Genomic DNA, 18539 nt, shown 5'->3' on the forward strand with positions numbered 1-18539 from the left:
TGATCCAAAACCCAGTTAAGGTACAAAAAAGAATATTTTTTTTTTTTTTAATTTTTTTACATGTTTATTTATTTTTGAGAGAGACAGAGACAGAATGTGAGTGGGTTAGGGGCAGAGAGAGAGGGAGACACAGAATCCGAAGCAGGCTCCAGGCTCCGAGCTGTCAGCACAGAGCCTGATGTGGGGCTCGAACTCACGAGCTGTGAGATCATGACCCGAGCCGAAGTCGGACGCTCAACCGACTGAGCCACCCAGGCACCCCAAAAGAATACTTTTCAAAGCAACATTTGAGTAGTTTGAATAACTGTCCCTAAGTCTATGCATTAAGGTTCATGTGTCTTACTCCTTGGTGAGCACATCAGTCTTACCTAGGACCTACTTGGTTTTACTTTACTGAGTTGTGACAAGTGAGGCTATCTAGATTCCCAGTCTGCACTAGACCAGACGCTGCCAATGAGAAGAGGAGGAAAATATTGGAGGCAGCATGCTGTGGCAACAGAGAAAAAGGACAACAGATTGTCAGTTAGTGAAGGGGACGAGAGAAACTACAAAGAGCAGAGATAATCACTAAGTCATAGAGTCCTTCAGTGCAGCTATTGATAGTTTATATACCTGCTGGGAGCATCTCTTAACAACTAGGAAGAAGCCTGATATAGAATGTTTTTGTTGAATCCACTACAACTTACTGCAATAAACACTTTTAATAAAATTAACCCTGAATTTCCAAGAAAAAAGCCAAAGAAAGTCCAATATATTGCTCAAGAAAAAAAAAATATATATATATATAACCCATTTTAGAAAATCTGTGTATATCACTTAACAGTTTTTTGTTTGTTTTTTAAGTTTGACTCCTTAAAGGGCCAGATTCCAATTCTGATGATCATCACTTAATTAGAACAGTTCACTTGCACCGACTGGATAAATGATGTACTGTAAAATAGCTGACTTTACACAGTGGCCTTGAGCAAATTTCAAACTGTTGTATATGCACATAAGAAGCTACCATATGAAGTTTAAACTGTGTTAGATGGCAACAGATTACACAGTTGAATCACTAGGGTGATGTAAAATAATTGTTCTAAAATGCACCATCACCATTAAGCCAAATGATCCTACCATGTGCCCAGTACTGTGCTAGGTGGTGCATTTATTAAGCATTGCTTTCACTTTTAAGAATTGGAAGTGTTACAGAACACTCATTCATATTTTTGAAGGTTAAAAGACATTTTAAATGCACAATACAGCCATTACATAACAGGCATAGACTACTGTTTCATGACTAGGATAGTGGTTTTCTTAAGTGCGCTGGCAACTCTATTTTCCAATGTTATCGAATTCTTAAGGATTTGAAAACCTATACATAGGAATGGAGTGCCTCATCCTCTCATTTGTTTTGTGTATTAAGTGTTTTAACACAGGCATGCCATTTCCGAGTTAAGGGTGAGGCTAAGCTGTACTTCAGCGTTTTTGTATCAGGCAAAAGACAATTTCAGCAACGGCACTCATTTCCCCCGGTACTTTTTTTCATGGCGAGTTACTAAACGCTAGATGCTAGAGTCAAAAAGAAACCTGACATCTGGGGAGGTGTTGAAGGGGTGTTAATAGTTCTAGTTAGATGTCTGGGGGAGCGTTGAGGATAAGATTTTAAAACAGCAAATGCAAGGAGAAGGAGGGGGGCTTATGGTTTTGTGGGACTCTCTCCTCTCTCTACTTTCTCTCGCCACCAATCCATATGTGCCTCCCCCCCCCCCCTCCCCAGTTCAGAGGCGGGTTCAGCGAGATTAAGCTGCAGGAAACCGAGAGGCTCCACAGCGCTGCCGCCCCGGCCTCGTGATGTAATTGTTATTTCTTATTCCGAGACTGAACCGAGCAGAGCTGCCGAAGAAGTGGCAGTCCTGTTCTTTCTGCCTCGTCTGGTAGGGTCAAATTCTTCCCCGGGATGATGTAGATTCGCTGACCGACTCCTGCCGGAGACTTCGCAGTGACAAAGCAGTTGAAGATAAACCCTGCTCCTGGGTCCTACGTCCGTCCAAGGAGCTGGACGGGGCACTCCTCAGGTCTCCTTCCCAGTCTTCCTCTCTGAGTCACTCCACATTGATTCCTGGGTGCCTACTACGTGCTAAGGCGTGGGGTCTTTAAAGTGACCTGGAGTTAGTGCCCGTGCCCCCCCCCCCCCCCCCCCGCCAAGATTAAAGCAGGACACACAGATTACAAGGTGGTGGAAGCTGGGGGTGGGGTGCGTGAGAAGGAGCCGAGGGAACGCGTGTCGTGGGGTGAAATGGGAGGGGGGGCGCCAGCACCCCGGCGGGACCTGGGCGTCCCGGCCCTCAGGCTGTGTCCCAGACGCGAGCCCAAGGCAGGCGTTAACGAGAACAAGCCCCCGGGGGGCCCGGGAGGAGCTGTCCAGTCGCCTTGGGCGGTCGGGGGCGGCTGGACAGAGCCGGGAGCCGAGCGTGGGGGGGAAGGGGTCGGCTTGGGCGCGTGGAGCACCCACCTCTCCCGGGCGACGCAGTCCTCCCGCCGCCTTTGGGCCCTGCAGCCCCCGCCGGGCCATCCAGAGGGCGGGCAAGGAGGAAAACAGCAAACCGGGGGCGGGGGGGGGGGTGCTCCTCAGTTCCCGCGAGCTGCCGGGACCCGAGCGGTTCCTCCTGCCCCGGTGACAATGGGAGGGAGGGGGAAAAAAGGGTTAAGAAACTTGGCTGAAGAGCTGAATGGCGTGGAGCGGCGAGGGGAGGGACTGGGCCGCGGCGGACTCGGCGGCGGAGGGAGGAGCGCGGCTGCGGGCGGGCGGGCGGCGAGCGAGGCGCTCAAAGTCAGCCTCGCAGACATTGCAGCAGAGCCCCGAACTCGGGAGGCGGCGGCGGCGGAGGAGGAGGAGGCGGAGGCGGAGGAGGTGGAGGAGGCGGCCGAGGCGGAGGGACGCGCCGGCCCCAAGCCCTCCCGCCCGCCCGCGCACGCCCGCCGGTGGCCCCGCGGCTGCCACTGCGCTTGGCAGCGCTGCTGACCGGAGGGAAGAGCTCGCCGGGGCGCCGAGGGAGCACGGGGCGGCGGGGCGCCTTCGTGGAGTGCGCCTGACGGAGCCCGAGGCGCGGAGCCGCGGCGGCCTCGGGTGAGTGGCGGCCGCGGCCGGGGGCTGCAGGAGCGGCCGCCGGCGCCGCCGGAAACGGCCCGGGAGCGCGGCCCCGCGGCGGCGGCGGCTGGCAGGGCCGCGGGGGCGTCGGGGCGCCGGGGACCGCGCTGCCTGCGGCGGGAGCGGACGCGGACGGCGGGGTGGGCTCAGCCTCGGGGAGGAATCGTTTCCGGGGATATTCCGCCTCTCCTGCCGGGTCCGAATCTTCCCGGGAACTCGGGGGGGGGGGGGGGGGAGAGGCAGCTGGGCCGGCAAGTTGTGGAGTTGGCCCCGGGCTCACCGGCCGCTCTGTGGCTGTCCTGGGCCGAGGGGCGGCCTCCGTGTGTTCCCCGAGGCGCGCCCGGCACGGGTGGCCGGGCCCGGGTCGTGCCCCGCTCCACTGCCCCCTCGGCCCGGAGTCCCGGGCGCTTCTCGCCGCGCAGCCCTCGGTCCTGCTGCCCGGGGCGACCTGGGCGGCGCCGGGTGCTGCTACCCGTCTCTCGCCCGGTGCCTCCCTGCTCAGGGCTCGCGGGATTCAGGGTCTGGACAAGCGAGCAGGAAAAAAGGGACAGCTCTCCCGGCCCCCACCAGACCCCCAGGCCTGGCCGGCCGGTTCTTGTCCTTCCCCCTCCCGAGAGCGAGGCTCTTTGCACCCGAGGCCTCAACCATCACTTGACCCCCTGATGAGCCAGAAACCGGGCTCACATTTGGGGTGAGCCCAGTGGAGGTCCTGGGAGGCTGCCTTTCTTTCCTCTTGTGCAGCAAGCAGTGTCCTCCTTACTACTAGTGAATCTTGTTGTTTTATGAACGGTTTCCCTGGAAATATTCTACGATCCCTCCCATCCTTTCCAAAGTAGTTTCCAAATTTTAACCAAGAGTTGGTGTTCAGTGTGAAGGAACAAAGGAATCAACTGTGTGTCTCAGAGGCGAACAAGCTGGGAGTCTGTAACACATGTTGATCTCTGAAGCATTACAGGCGGTTCTACCTTCTATCTCGTTAGTGATTTAATTGGTTTCTGAAGATAGTGGAAGAAAAACAGAATGATAAGCGCTTTTGCGTTAAATATTTTTTTTTTTTTAAATAGGGCATTTTATTTTGGAAAAAAGACGTTTCTAGCTACAAAGACTTTTTGCTCAGACGGTGGAACTAAGTTGGAGTTTGTCTCCGGTAAAGTAAATGATTAAATTGTGAGATGGTGCGGGGGTGAAAAACTGTCTTTAGAGGAAGAAAGTCTGTCTATAGGTGTCCAAAGTAAATATGGTTGTCGTGTAATATACATGAATACCCTTTACGTTTTGGTGGGGGGGGGGGGCATTGGTGGAGCAGAGGGCTTTGGTAATTCATTCTTTAAAGTTATGAATTGCCTTGAACCTGCTTATTAGTGGATCATATGTTTAGCAAGTGGGTGCATCTTCCGGATGTTTAACCACCACTTTGTCACCTTTGTTGAAGAGACACTGAAATAAGTGGACTTTTAAAACAAATAGTGCTTCAACTGCCTGGCACTTGAGTGTGGGTTGCTGCCTGGAGTATGTTGAAATGTTTTTCAACTTAGAAATAAGTTGCTTGGGTTTTGCCCAGTGCTTTGGTGGTAGTGTCGATTGGGTTTGGTTGGTTCAGAGTAGTGCCTTCCTAACCAGTAACAACTTTTCCCTGTCTGGAGTTAGTTCCTAGAGACAAAGAAGAATCAGTCCCTGGGAACAGCTACTATGCAGGCTGGGGGATTGTCAGTCTAGTCTGTTTCACTCACTCTGGTGGGGAAACACCTCTTTCCACACTTACGCCTGCAGGTACCCTAAGAGGGTGAGTTAAATGTATATTTTGGAAAAAAAAAAAAAAAGAGGACTGCTTATTGTTAGTTTTACTCCAGTGAGGTCTCTACAGTGCTTTTGAAGCAGTTGAAAACCAGGTTTAATGCCTGTGGGAAGACTTGACTTAGAACTACTTTCTGCATTTATCTCCAAAACTCTGTAGAACTTGGGTTTTACTAATTTAAACATCCCCAAATACTGTAAGTTTGCAACAAAGAAGTGTCTGTAAAAGAGGCTAAGAGGCTAAGGGCTCTTCTGACTCTTGCAGTTTTAAGAGCAAAACATCATGATAAAAAATAACCTATACCACCACCTAGAGTCTGTTTGTTAGTTTATTGCTCCTGAAGTTTGCTTAAATTGACACGTCTCTTGTGGTTCCAGTATAGCCAAAAAATGATTAAGAAGCGCTAGCTTTCAAAAGGCCATCCAAGAGAATAATTATTTGTGTAATAAATAGCAAGTGCCAATTTCAATGATCCATGCTACCTTTAGCATTGAAAATTATGACATATCAAGTTGAGTGGCTGTTCTCCAAAAGATACTGATTCAAAAGAATTTAAAACTGGGAATTTTCAGTTTGCGCTCCAAGGTAGCTCTGTGATTGCTTAAAGGCTGTCTTCATTGTTACCAGAGATTCAAGAAATCTTACAGATGAAATGCCATTAGGACTTTTTGAGGTCCCACATCAAACAAAAGCAATGATAAAAGTATAAGGGAGTGTCACAACTCCAGAAATTCTGGAAATTCAAAAAGTAAGAGAGAACATAGGCTGTAGTAGACTTAGGGTTCCGAGAGGTGCAAAGTAAATCAATGTGAAATAGAGTGGTGATCTGTCTTGCTGGTAGTTTCTACATAGTAAAGTAATCCGTTAAATGGGAGACCTGGGGATGGCAGCTTGAGTGCCATGTGGCTTATCACATTGTCTGGAGGAAGTAACGCTCCTTCTTTAAATGGTACAACCTGAGAGAAAGATGGCCTCCAAGATCTTTAATTAAGTACCGGTTGAACAGAGAGAACTAGAGCACTGTATTAATTCTGTCAAACATCACTATTTTAGAACATTGAGGACAACTAAAAATGAATTAACTCATATCTGAAAGCAGAGTTTTATGGAAGGTGACAGATGAGGCAAAATATGTCAATCTAATGGAACAAGTAAGAAGATAAGAAGATATGTCATTCTTGGCTCTCTAGAAAGATGAGAGAGAAGAAGGTTATTATTAATTGTACAGATTTCTTTGCAAACCAATACTGGAAGACAGTGATATAGAAGGTAATTTTAAATCAAAGTGGCTTAGGATATCATACATGATGTTAAAGGGATTAGGTTTTTAATTTTAAAACTTGAAGATTGTAGGAAACTTAAAAGCTCGTATTTTAAGTGTTGTTTTGGAAAAGCGATAAGAGTTTTGTGTATCAGGTTGAAAGATAATTCTGCCAGAAATAAGTTCAAAACGTCTAATTTTCACCTAGAAAGAATTGTTGAGTTTAAATTGTGATGGGTACAGTTTTGTTTTTCAAACTTTAGATTGCCTGATGCAGTTAGTTTTTAAAGCGTAGGTTAATAGAGAAGAAGAATTCTAGTTTATCTGTCAGTGGTACACCTCTCTCTGTATTGCTGTCTCCTCTCATCCCCTTTTCTAAAATAAATAGCTTCTACATTTTTGGATGCGTTCTTTCATGAAAATTGCCTTCCTTTGTAGCTTCCTGTCTTGGCCCTGGTGGGGTAAAGGTTCTTTACTCTTGAGCTTTTTCCATATGCCCCTTCACATGGCTAATACACGATCAGTGTGCATTTTGTTTTGTTTTAATACTGATTTACTGTTAATGTGGATGAAGACTGGGGAAAGAAGCATTTGGTACGTTAACAAAGCTCCTTGTGCACATGTCTTCCAATGGAGGAAATATTTTTATGAAAAGCAATTATTGACTACCATTGAAAAGTCAAACATTCTCAGCAGAATATGGCAGGGGGAGGGGCTTCAGGATAGTAAGTTTGAATCTGGGAATTGAATTGTTCAAGATGCATTTCCTTAAGTTGCTCTCCGGGGGCAAGGGGATGAACAGACTCATTCTGTAGTATTTAGATACCACAACAATCACAGAAATATAACACCAGGATGGTCACTAAGACTTGAGAAGGTAAAAATCAGGAGTGTCAGATGATGAAGCAGGCCATTGGAATGGAACTGAGGATTATGTCCGGAGGCTGGAATGAACAAAAAGTAAATGGAGGAGAGAGATCTTGTTTCCGTATCCTGTTTGCATCTGATGCTGAAGCAGGGACATGAATTGCTGATGGTAATGGATTCCCTTTTATGAGGGCTGCAATATTATATAAATAGTGGTTGTTTGGAGAGGGAAAAATGACAAATTCCACATTTGTGCCTCTGTATACTTTGCTGTTGAATGTCTCTTAAATATATATTTAAGGTGGAAGATCAAAACTGGGTACCAGAGTAGAACCGGGAGTTATAGTTTGTTTGGAAGAAAATGAATTCATATTAGATCACTTTTCTTTGTTCTTTTAAGATCTTGTGTTTCCCAAGCGTCTTACTGAACACAGGAAACAGTACTGAGGTTTGGGTGGTGAACTAGAGAATTCTTTCCTAGGATTTCTGATAAAGATAACTTGAAGCGGATAACTACAGAAAGAATATTTCCTTTAAGCACCTTTAGGATTAGGGGGAAATTGGGACTTAGAGTTCTCTGAAGTCTTAGTAGGGTTTCTTCACAAACTATGCTCTAAATGTCCATCTGTTTCGTTGTTGTTGTTGTCGTTGTTGTTGTTCCTTGAAATTTAATGTTCAATTTGATAGATATTGAATATTTAGGATTCTAAAAATTAGAGGTCATTTAGAACAGACTTTTCCTTTTCCTTTACTACAGGTATGAAGGGTAGTTTTAATTTTTCATTAAAAATACAGCTATTGAGATAATAGGATGTTATACTAATTGTTGTCACTGTGATAGTACATACTCTGCATTATGAACCTTGAAATCCAAATGGATTCCTGCACCTCTTGCAAATATTACAAATAAAGCATTACAAAACTTGTGGTGTCTTAGAGTATCCATACACCTGAAACAAAGTAATCTTATTTAAGTTCATAAAACATTGAGAAGAACAGGAAAGAGGGGAAATATGATACATTTTACCACTGTATTAGGATTTTGTTAAAGTTAATACCTTAAACCATGCTAGGGATAACATTTGGCCTAGAACTGTAGGGGTAATATGATGAGAAGCAGATTTAAAGAATTTATTAGGAGACTGGCAATTCAAAAATGTAGCTATGAAAAAAGGGACTTCACTGCGTTTACTTAGTATTAAGATACTTTTGAATGTCTATACCAGATTTTAGGATAGATTGTTTTTGAAGATAATGTTATGGATAATTACCTGATTTGGATAATTCATCTGATTTGTTTTTTAACCGAAAAAAATTCAAGAATAACTCCAGAATGTGTTCAAACTTTGGCTAGGACGATGCTTGTGACATCCATTGGTCTGTCCGTCCATCATCCATCCATCCTTCCTCCCCACCTTTCTTCCTTCATCTATCCTGTCTTCCTTCTTCCCTCCCTCCCTCTTCCAATAAATAGCGTGAGGGGAAAAATCATTTTGTTAAGAAATTTGGAAATAGAATTGCTTCTCTGACAGGGTTAATAGTTGTGTTTGAAATTCAAAGCTAGCATGCTTCACTCTTCCCAGGAAATTTTTTTGACTTGGTATACTTCAGGGAATAAAAGCTCTAAATTAAAACCCATCTTGCCTCTTTAACTTTGTGTCATTTAGCAAAAATATCTTTAAGGATGAAGAAAGAGACCCTTATTTGCCTTAAATTCCAGGTCACTCTGTGACTAAGCCTGGTGTTTCAAGAAATATTAAACTAGAAGCTTGCTGGGAACTTGAGTCATCAGCTTAAGATACCACGAGGACCAGGACAACTCTGATTGACCTGATGTTGGTGTTTATTCAGAGCTTTGGTGGAATGAAGTCTCTTATCCTTGGACTTCTAATTAAGAAAGTCCTTTTTCAGTCACGTGTTAAATGATAGGGCTACTCCTTATTTTTAAATCTGTAATCTGCTAATGAATTGAGAACAAATCAGGAATTAAGGAGTTAGGAGCTTCTGTTAATTGGGGTGCTTTATTTTGCTTTTACCTTCCTCACCAGCTATGTAAGGATGGATACTGGGTAGAAGTCAGGCAATTAGCTTTAGGTAGATGAGAGAAAAGCTCAAGTCACATAGTTGCTAAGCAAGCTTCTCCTTGTAGTTGTGTACTTTGACTTGTTGAGTTTGTCTATACTGTATATAACATGTGACTGCATTAAAAAATACATTAATGCATTAAAAACTGATGATAATTCAGCATTGCAGTAGTTAGGAAATTATGTTTATATGCAGTCTTAAAATGAGAATAGTATAATTGTTGTGTTGATTTAATAACAGTGTAGATAAGAGAACCGACATGTGACAGAACATAATCAAAATTTGAGAATTAGAAGTTCAAAATAGAAAAAAAAGAGTCTTCTCCCTTGAGGGATCTCTCCAGGATTCGAGAGATAGGAAATGTTTAAGGGATTGTAGCTGGTTTTTGAAATGCGTACTTTTTTAGATTATCTTTTTTGATTCTTGCATTTATGAATTTAGAGTAATCTACAACAGAGTGGTAGATGTATACACTGGAAAAGAAACAAATTAAGGGAAGGAAGGGGGATAGAAGAAAGTGGAGAATCCCAAGAAAAACTCTAGAATAGGAATTGACCCCACCTTTCAAATAGGCTAGAATAAGAAACACTCAAATAGGACATAAGTAAAAAACATCCTCAAAATGAATTAATCATAGTTGCAGGGTTTTGTTTTGTTTGTTTGTTTGTTTTCCTATAAAGGGAATATTTGCACAATGGGTCATGTAAACTCAACTTTGATTTTTAAAACACAAATTTTTAAAAAGTCTTTGTTCTAGGGGCACCTGGGTGGCTCAGTGGGTTAAGTGTCCAACATTGGCTCTGGTCATGATCTCATGGTTTGTGGGTTCAAGCCCCACGTCAGGCTCTGTGCTGACAGCTCAGAGCCTGGAACTTGCTTCGGATTCTGTGCCTCCCTCTTCCCCCGCCCCCTCTCTGCCCCTCCGCCGTTCACTCTCTGCCTCTCTCAAAAATAAACATTAAAAAATAAATAAATAAAAGTATTTGTTTTGTTATTCCACATCCAATTTTCTAGCTTAGGATCTGCTACTAAAACTGTGTATAATACAGGTAATGGGAACGTCCTTTTATCTCTCTGTAGACTAGAACAAGGGGGTTAGATTTGATTTCTAAATTGTGAAATTCTGATTCTATACATTGACGTGTGCTGTCAGTAAGCAGTAAAGATTTCAAGCCTGAGGTTTTAAAAGTAGACATGATAGGGTAAAAACTGGAAATCCAAAAAGCTGCCTTTTTTTTTTTAAATGTTTATTTATTTTTGAGACAGAGAGAGACAGCATGAACGGGGGAGGGGCAGAGAGGGAGACACAGAATCTGAAACAGTTTCCAGGTTCCGAGCTGTCAGCACAGAGCCCGACGCGGGGCTTGAATTCACGAACCACGAGATCATGACCTGAGCCGAAGTTGGACGCTTAACCGCCTGAACCACCCAGGCGCCCCACTGACTTTTTTTTTTTTTTTTTGCCTTTTACTTTTTTATTGAGAGAAAGAGCAGGAAAAGGAAGAGGATTTGGGGACATCTGCTTTGTTCCAGGCACTTGGCTGTCCGCTTTACAATTTCCATGTGACATATAGGTATCATTTTCTCGATTTACAGAGAAAGAAACCTAGTGTGAGAAATGCCTGAGGTCACACAGCTAATGTCATTGGTAATAATTTGCTTTTTCATGAGAGTATGCCATCTTTTTAAAAGAAAGCCAGTCTCTATTTGATTTTTAGAAAGTTCTAAAAGCCTGCTCCCAAATAGAGCGTAGAATAGCCATAGAACTCGGTGCAGCACCCCCAGTCTGCCGGGCCTGGCTTTCCAAAGACCAGTCTCATAAGGAAGGCACTCTGTTTCCAACTGGTAATTCTGTAGCAGTTGATGTTAATTCCCAAGAGAACTGATGCCCTCTGTTCCCTGGGCTTACCTGAGAAATGTAGTCACCCAGGGTAACTCTGCAAGCTCCTTTCCCTCCTCAGATGCTAACCCTTGTGAGGTATTCCACACAATTACTGTAGTGTTCTTTGAGGCAGAGCAAGCAACCATGTTTCTTGATATAATTCATTAAAATACCTTGTCATGGTCTTCATCCAGGTGCTCCCAAGGCTAATTTTGTTTGTCTACTTGAAGGAGCACTTTCAGCAAATTCAGGCCCATAGCTCTTTCTGGTGGAAAAGTTAAAATTCTTGACTGTAATGGTTCTTGACATGAATTTTGTGTCATTGCCCTATCTTCACCTACCATAATTTTATTTTAAAGACTACACCATGCTAATAAACGGGCTCTTTGTTACAAAGAGGAAATTGATAATGCATTTGTGAATTTATCAGGAGGAAACAGAGATAGATGAGTATTTGGCTTCATTCTGGGAGTAGACTATGGTCAGCAAAGAGATTTTTGGGTTAGGGAGGTTTGTGGTATACAGTATTTTTTTTTTAAATTTTTTTTAATGTTTGTTTTCGAGAGAGCGCGTGCGTGCATGAGCACGAGTTGGGGAGGGGCAGAGAGAGAGAGACAGGGAGTCACAGAATCTGAAGCAGGCTCCAGGCTCTGAGTTGTCAGCACAGAGCCCGACACGGGGCTCGAACCCACGAACCCTGAGATCATGACCTGAGCCGAAGTTGGATGCTCAACCCACTGAGCCATCCAGGTGCCCCTGGTATACAGTATATTTTTAAGTACACATCAGACGTGCTCTGTTATTGTTGGGGCCATGAGAAATGTAGTTATAAACCTCTCCACCTCTTCTTAGTTGCTTCATTTAAAATTTATGGAATTCTTGGGGCGCCTGGGTGGCTCAGTCGGTTAAGCGGCCGACTTCGGCTCAGGTCATGATCTCGCGATCCGTGGGTTCAAGCCCCGCGTCGGGCTCTGTGCTGATGGCTCAGAGCCTGGAGCCTGTTTCAGATTCTGTGTCTCCCTCTCTCTGACCCTCCCCCATTCATGCTCTGTCTCTCTCTGTCTCAAAAATATATAACGTTAAAAAAAAAATTTTTTTTTAATTTATGGAATTCTGAACCCAAAAGAATCAAGCTGGGTGGTAGTGGTTCCCTCTGCACTAAAGGATACAGTCAAATTAAAACTGTAGTGGAGACACAAGGGTGAGTAATAGGCTCATATACATAATATTTTCTAGCGTGCTTTGGATTTTGAATTGCCAAGTGAATGTTGGATAAACAAAAGGGTTTGTATAAAAGCTGCAAAGGAATGTTTTACTACAATGTTTTATTAAGAGAATATATTGTATCTGGCCAAATAAGAGAGAAGCCATGTAAGTAAACAATCTGGGGGGAAAAAAAATCTTTCTGGAGTTCAGATACATGTTTATATTCTCTCCCTAACCCATCCGTACCTTTTTAAGAAGTTTAACTAAATAGACTGAATCTACATGAGGCCAGGGATTGAAGATAGAATTTTTTTTTTTTTTTTAATTCACCATCTGGTTCTTTCCCAATATCCAGATGTTTGGTGTTATTGAGTCAAAACTCAAAGCAATGCATTGTTTATTTTGTTAGTAAAACGCTGTGCTTACTATCCTAGTATCCTTGACTGACCTGAATCAATGTCATATTTTCTTCTTCCCTTTCTTTTCCTTTTTTTTTTTGCTTGGCTCTCACATGAGTTGAAGTAATTTCATAGAATCCTTAGATTTTTCAGAGTGGAGGGGAATGTGATAAAAGCTATGGATGCTCCAGGTTTAAGTATATTTGTCCTACAGGTATCTTGTCTTCCCCATTTCAAACAAGTTGGGTTATAAAGGCATCTTGCTTAATAGGAGAGTACATGGAATAGTAGTTGGTGTGAACTGTAAATCAAATAATGTTAAATGCTACCTTTTAGCACTTACACACCTTTTTCCTTTGATCCTCCTTTTTTTTTTTTTTTTTTGCCAAGGTATACATATGATGCAATGGGGTAAATTACTTGCTTATCTTCCAACATTTTTGTCGTTGTTAATGCTGAAATGAGGGTGTTGTATATATTGTACACCTGAAACTATTATACTGTTCACTAACTGGAATTTAAATAAAAACTTTAAAAAAATGAAATAATATTTCCAAAACTTTTGTTGTTTGCATTTTACAGAGGAGGAAATTGAACCCCTGAGAATTTAAGTACATTTTAAAATTTATACAGCCAGTACTTGGGTAAACCCAGGATAAGAAATCAAGCCTTAATTTATTTCAGTTTATTAGTTTTTGTGAAGGCAGTCACAGAAAGAGGGCTTAGGTACCAGATGTTAAGAAATCGTTAATAACGTTTGGTGATGGATCCAGCAGTAAAGTCCACACTGACCAGAAAGACAATCTTGAGAAGCGGAGCGAGAAAGGACCAGCTACATCCCCCTCGTTTTTGGAGCATATTTTCTTCTCCTGCTACCAAAATATGGTCTTCAGAACAATCTTGTGATTCATTTGATATTCTAGTACTTGGAATGTACTTTCTAGGCTGAGAATTTAAAAACAAGTTTTACAGTACAGGTGCACATTTATTCATGCAGCAGCTTTGTTTCTACATGTTATATACATTTTGAGTTCTATTTAAAAATCAGTAGGGAAACTTCTATTTGTAGATTACCAGAGCCAGGTACCTTTCATTAACTAGTGGGATCAGAATACTCACAGGTCAGCTCTAGTTATTACTGAAGAGTGATATTTTAAAATTACTAGTGCAGGTAGTTGGGTCTGTCTGTTCAACTGGGAATATAATGCAAAGGTTATGGACCCCATTACTATATACTCCTGTGAAAAGGTAACATAATGACAGGGCACTGTGTGGGCTAGTGGTGAGAATGTGCCCTGAACCAAGGGCCTCTAGATCCAGCCCTGTAGAATGAGAACAAGAGAGAAGAAACCTAATGGGAGCCACTTATATGGGCCACAGACCATATTTTGACCTTGGCGAAGTAAATTGGAAAGAAATATTCTTACTCATGGGACAGCGGGCAAGAGAGTGTAGGTGCTCACTGCAGTCCCCAAGCCTCCAACAAGATCAGGTTTGTCTCCCACAGTTCTCTGTACCCTGATTGCAATGGCCACACTTGTTTAATGTTTGTGTTTCTCAGTGGACCGTCTGCTCCATGAATAGGAGCTCATTCATCAGTGTACTGTTGGTGTTGTAGATGCCTGGCACATAGAGGGCTGTTACAAACATTTGTTGAATTGAACTGTACCAATCCAATTATTGGTAAACTCTGGCTTTGTGGGGTCAGGGATAGAGCCTTTATGTATTTATATGTAACAGTTGCCAATTATTGTGCAAAGCTAATTCGTAATAGCTGCTGTTCTACATTTTTTTTTCTTTATTTAAATTAGGACGTCTAAAAGGAATACTATTTCTTCCTTAAAATTTATCATCATCTTTCCAGGCATATTAACTATGAAGGAAAAAGTGCACCTATTGGTGACATTATAATTACTTGGCACTTGGAATTGTTTTGTAATGCTGGGTTTCTTCAAAATTACACAAACTACAATATCTCAGAAAACACATTTAGCACAGTCTTTGGGGGCAACATTTAATTATTTTTTAAAGAAACAAATTTGTTATAGAGCTGCATAGAGAGTTTTCTTAGCTTCATTTCCTTAGCTAAGGACACTTAGCTTATGGTAGTGGTAAAGAGACCCGAGCTTGGCACATTTAATCACATTGGATTTGACTAGTTGGGAAGACGGAGGCATTTCAAAATCTCATGTCTAGAGTTAATTTTGGTGTTCAGTAATCTAAGAGTTAGAGACCATCAAGAATGACCTGATGATTCAAACCCTACTAAGTTACAGGACTTAAATAGTAGATGAACCCCCTTTGTTATTATTATTTTTTAAGTTAGTAATAGCTCTTTTCTGGAAGTGAATTTTTTGACTGTCACAACACTATTCTGTTCAACTAGATTAATAATGCTCAGGTAGAAAGGAAACAGTTTAAAATGGAGCTCAGAAATCTCTAAACTACCAGTTAATTTTCAAATGCTAAAATGTGTAGGTTATCTGGGATATATGTTTACAACACTGAGATTTCACAAATGGTCTTAAAGTAACTTTAACCCGGTTTCTTGCTTTGTGAAGATAAAGTTTTACTAAACTTCATCCATGCTTGGGAGTGGGTATCTTTTGTAAACAGAAAAAACAGCTCTCATGGCTCTCATGTATATATGTGTGTGTGTGTGTGTGTGTGTGTGTGTGTGTGTGTGTGTGTATGTCACATGCTTATAAATTATAGCAAAAGAAGATCTGCAGGCCAATGGACTATTGTCCAAAGTAAAAGGGTAGAAAAAATTGCACATTGACTAATTATGTGATACATTCTACTTTGTGCTTTCAAAATTGTTTATCCTGATTGACTGGACATCTTTGCTTTTCATAGTTCCTTAGCGTCAATGTGTTATAGAATGCGTGAATTCTGTACATTAGTATAAATTTTCCAATGTTAGATTCCTCAACAGAGACCCAAACTTAATTTCTATATTCATGAACTGACTCTTGTAAGTAAGGCGTGATGTTTCATTTAAAATAACAGCATTTTCCTTTGTGGTGAAAAAAAAAAAAAAAAAGGTGAATAAGATTCTAAATCATTATTTTGTGGGTAATTATTTTGTGTCTGCTACAAGTGTTTGTTCTAGCTCTGACCACTCATCCAGCCACGCATTTTACATTTTATACATCCTTGTAGATACTCGTTCTGATAATGCCAAGCCATGCTTTCCTTTGAAATAGGGTAAACAAATTCACTTTGAGTTTTAAACTCTCGTACCATGTTTTCTTACCTGTTAAAATAGAATAAATTCCATCATTGGATTTATTCATCATTTTAGCACAACTCTGAATGATCTTTCTTTTAAAAATTATGGTATGTTCCAATTAGTGGCATATTACCTTAACTTGTCAGTTCCCTGTAAAATGACAATATTGATTACTGAAAATGGGTGAAATGGGCCTTGGGACAGTCAACAACAAAAAGGATAGAAGTAAAATCTGACTTTTAATCTTTTGAAAATCTGAGACCAATCTGTATTTTCTCACAAGATTCACAGATGGTAATCCAATGCTTGTTATATGTTATTGATCTTTAAATTGTTTTCATGTGTTATAGTGCAAGTAGTAAAAAATTTTTCTAGCTGTGTGAGGAAAATGGAAGAGGACTAATAACACACATTTCTGTATGTTGAAACTAAAATACTCCTGTGATGACAGCATGTTAGTTTCGACTATTTTTTATTTTATAGTGTATTTAAAAGTTTTTTTTTGTTTTGTTTTTATATTTTGAAATCCTGGTAGATGCAAACAGCAATCTATATACATACAGGTGTTAAAAAAAAAAAAAAAGGTATTTTTAGAGATCTCCAGCTGTGAATTTGTCCACTGGGAATAGATTATGAGTTGTAATTGCTTTCTGTAGCTTAAGTCATTTGCTCTGTTGAATATTTAAATGAAGCATCAGGAAAGAAAAAAAAACTGTATTCATACAATACATATTCACACATACTTATATGTGAATGTGGCAGAATTTAGCAGTTCTTGATGACCGTTGTTACTTTTAAAAAGAATTAGCGAGGGGAGAGAAAGTTTTGTGTGTGTAGGGAAATTACTTCTGAGGCCTGTTCACATGCCTATTTGTTTTGCTTTAGTCTAGTTTGTGTGGTGCATTCTAGAGGGTGGTGAAAGATAATAATTTGTGGTGAACAATTAGTATCCTTAACACACTGTTGAGTGGTTTAACTATTAATCAGAGATATCATGGAGAATAAAGGAGTAGAGGTAGAGATTAGATAGGTTTCAATGTGGCTCAGCTGAAGCTGTGAAATGGGCTTCATTTAATGTTTTCTGGCCTCAGTTTATAAAATAAGGGAGGCGGACTAGAATGATGATTTGGTTCCTCTCAACTCCGTAAGAATCAGTATCACTTCACAAATGAGGTTTTACTGTTGCATGCATTGAGTAACAGTGTGCATAGAACTAAGGGCTGAGAGGATGTCCCTTATGATTTTTTGAGCTTGGCATTTCATATTTTACAGCAAAGTTTTTAGTTTAACATAATTGAACTTGTACTAGATAGGGTTAATAGGCTAGAACAAAAGGTCAAAGCATAAGGCATTAGGCTTAATTAAGGGAGAGCAGGAGTGGCAGGAGTGTGTGACAGTTAAATGGGTTTCCCACAGACTAATGTCGGTTACAGTGCAACCATGCCTCAACTTAAGTGGGTTATTTTGTGCAAAGGGCAGCAGTGATTAGCAGTTTGACATGCCAGACACTTCTGGCCAATCCCATCTGTTTTAGAGGTTAAAAAAGCACACCTTTATGAGCTGATGGATTGATTTGTGTGCCCGTCTGGTAAAGATTAGAAGTCCAAGGCCAATGCAGTAAATGTCAGTTACAGAATATTGTACTTTCTTCGTTGGCTCATTGTTTTAACCGTCAACTGTTTTATAATGGGGGATTACTGCTGTTTATGGAGTTGAATGCAAGATGGGTGGGGGAACAGGTAAGAGAGGAAGAAAAAATATTTCCTAGATGGAACTGTGAATTCACATATTCTTAGCAAGTGTTTCAAATAGAGATGATGGCCTATTCTAGATACACTTGATTTGATGGAATGTTTTTGGCCTGTTCCTTACAGTTTGAGTCACGTTGTTCTTTTCTGAGTGTTATTTGAACAACCCTGTCAGTCCAGGATTTAATTTTACATACAGAATTGTTAAGTTTCTTTATTTATGTAACTCTGTTTCTGACAGATGGATAGTTTATCTCCATATCATTATATCTATTTAAAAAAGTGTAATATTTTGTTCATTAACCTCCTGGGGAAGAGGAAAGGGGAAAGAAAAGAGAAAATGGAAAGGCATAAGTGTGCATGCTTGCTTTGTGGCTAGGATTTACTGGGCGCACCTGAGATTGATGCATGCTGTTAAAATGAAGTGTATCTGAACCTAGACTCGGACTCCTTTCTTTCTTTGAGAGCTGTAGGAGTGATGCCATTAATGTAGTTCATTTTCAGTTCAAGGTTGTAGACCATTTAAAGATACACAAAGGCTAGATTGTGGCTATAAAGATTGGCTTTAACATGTTCTGATGTCCATGGAAAGGAAAATCCTCAATTTATGTGGATGAAATAGAACTTTAGATATTGTGATCGTAATCAAGGAGCTGTAGGCACGTAAGGCATTCAGTCTTTTGGGTGGACAGACGGAAGTGTTTTAGAAATAACAAAAAGTTATCCTCTTTATCAGAAAATTATTGACAACCTGAGATTTGAGTTTAAGTAAAAAGGTGACCAAGAACACGGAAACAATACTAGAAGATTCTGATTGGCCCCCTATGCTTTTATCCTTGTCAAAGGATGTGAACCATGAATTACCTGTTATGTGTTTATACAAATTATATATATATACATGTATCACGTTAGACTCTGAATTGCTTCTTATA

At 41.2% G+C, this 18539-nt stretch overlaps 1 long non-coding RNA gene across 1 annotated transcript; it reads right to left on the bottom strand.

Moving 5' to 3' along the window:
* Positions 1 to 1132: 1132 nt before the first annotated feature.
* On the bottom strand, positions 1133 to 2881 carry LOC128777240 (uncharacterized). The gene is made up of 2 exons (XR_008422431.1): positions 2495 to 2881; positions 1133 to 2119 (listed from the first exon to the last, which is right to left on the bottom strand). It is a non-coding gene; the product is annotated as an uncharacterized LOC128777240 (long non-coding RNA).
* Between the last annotated feature and the right edge of the window lie 15658 nt (positions 2882 to 18539).

This window comes from Panthera pardus, unplaced genomic scaffold (assembly GCF_024362965.1).
Source record: "Panthera pardus isolate Hobbes unplaced genomic scaffold, ASM2436296v1 HiC_scaffold_16, whole genome shotgun sequence".
NCBI classification, from domain to species: Eukaryota; Metazoa; Chordata; class Mammalia; order Carnivora; family Felidae; genus Panthera; species Panthera pardus.